Source organism: Belonocnema kinseyi, chromosome 3 (genome assembly GCF_010883055.1).
Source record: "Belonocnema kinseyi isolate 2016_QV_RU_SX_M_011 chromosome 3, B_treatae_v1, whole genome shotgun sequence".
NCBI lineage: Eukaryota > Metazoa > Arthropoda > Insecta > Hymenoptera > Cynipidae > Belonocnema > Belonocnema kinseyi.
The window spans coordinates 111,348,515-111,350,409 of record NC_046659.1 but is presented as its reverse complement, the minus strand read 5'-3'; positions in this window follow the sequence as shown (position 1 = coordinate 111,350,409).

Genomic DNA, 1,895 nt, shown 5'->3' with positions numbered 1-1,895 from the left:
CATATGCGGATTGTGCATGGATTGTTCCGTTAATATGGATGAATTTAATTTTAATAATGTATTTTTATCACAGTATTGTGCAAATTCCATTTTATATACATTTTACCACAAGATACAGTAATTTTCTCCTGAAAATAAATACTTTACTCATTTGTTGCATCTTAAAATATACCCTATTTTCAACCTCTCCTAAAAAAATTTTTAATTTTTTGTTATGCTATGAGCATATTTTTTTATTTAAGTGCATCATTTCAACTTTAATTAAAAAAAAAATTAATTTCGCTCAAATAAAAACAAAATGGGAATTATACCCATTATACATTAAATTTGGATTAGTTTACTTGCGAGATATTGAATTTCAAATATTAAAAATCCTAAATAGCACCAGTGTGGTTACTGAGGGTTTTAAGTAGAGAGTTTTTAGGGCTCGTCCAGAAACTACGAAGGCTACTTGATAAGTCAGTGACTTTTTGAATTTCCCGCGGAGTTACTTTAAATGCAACACTCCTCCGTCAGCGCCATCTACGAATAGACTACTGTTAAATTTTGAATAAGCTGGGTAGAGTTAGTGATGGGACTCACAATGTTCCGATTCTCATTTACCGGTCATGTGTTCTAAATAGGTAAATGCTGTAAAACTCAAAATATGAAAAAATAACTAATTAAAAGTAATTAAATACACCTTTTAATCATTTTTGCACACCATCTTACGCAGCGGGATTTTGAAAACATGAATGGCCAAGTTATAAAGAGTTTAACGTGTAAATGAACAATTTGCAGCACAAAAGTTTTGTATTGAGAGTATAATAAAAAGATTAACAAATGTTTCTTTTAATAGTCTTCGCAATATTTAACAGAAGAGTATTAAGGAAAAAAAATTGAATTTAAAGCAATGAATAGCAATTTCTGTCATCTTATTTAATAGGAATAATTATTAATCGACAATTTGAATATTTCCCATAACTTTTTAAACGATTTTTAATTATGTAAATAAATTTGACTTATTTAAACCATTATTTATTCTGAAATAATTTTTAAATAATCTATTTTCTGAATAAAATATAATATTGAGTCATGACTTGGAGTATTTACATTTTTTAAAAAAGTCATGTAATTATTTTAACAAGTCATTGTTGAAATTAAATTTGAAAACCTAATTCTCTGGACGCTGGAGTTTGTTGTTCTATTAATATTTGAGTACTCTGCATATATATGTATATATATTAATTAAAAATTTTAATTTCATAAAAAAAATTTTATCCATACAACTTCTTAACAAATTAGAAAAACTATTTTCGCAAAAAGAGTCCCTACAACTTGACATTTTCCAATGCTTCCAAAGAAAATCAGCGGGAAACTACCAATGATTTACGATTTATTAATATTTTACTGTAAAGAATTTTCAATTTTCCGTCAATTGCATTACTTCTTGAGAAATTCGAGATGGTGGTTGTAGATAATACTTCCACTGAAAAATGGAGCTATAATTTATTATATCGTTTGATTTTTTCATGTCTGTTAAGAAGCAATATAGACCAAAAAACTTTGAAACAAAAATGAAAAGTATTGAATTAAATATTTCTGGTTATTTTCAATATTATTCACAGAATATGCATTAAATTCATTTTTATTATTAAGTAATAATTTCGACCTAATGGACATTTTTATAAGTTGGAATGTTATTGTTTATGATAAAAAAGAAAAATAACTATGTTTAGCATTTTAAACTTTGCGCGAAACCAATTAGATGCGGAATGCGACGCATGCGCAGTTGAGTAACTAGCTCTTGTTGGAATCATAGACATATAAAGTCTAGACCAACAGTCTCTTTGATCCGCCGACGCTCCTGTTTAGAGAGAGAGAGAACGAGTCGAGCGAGGAGTGCCGTCTCTTTC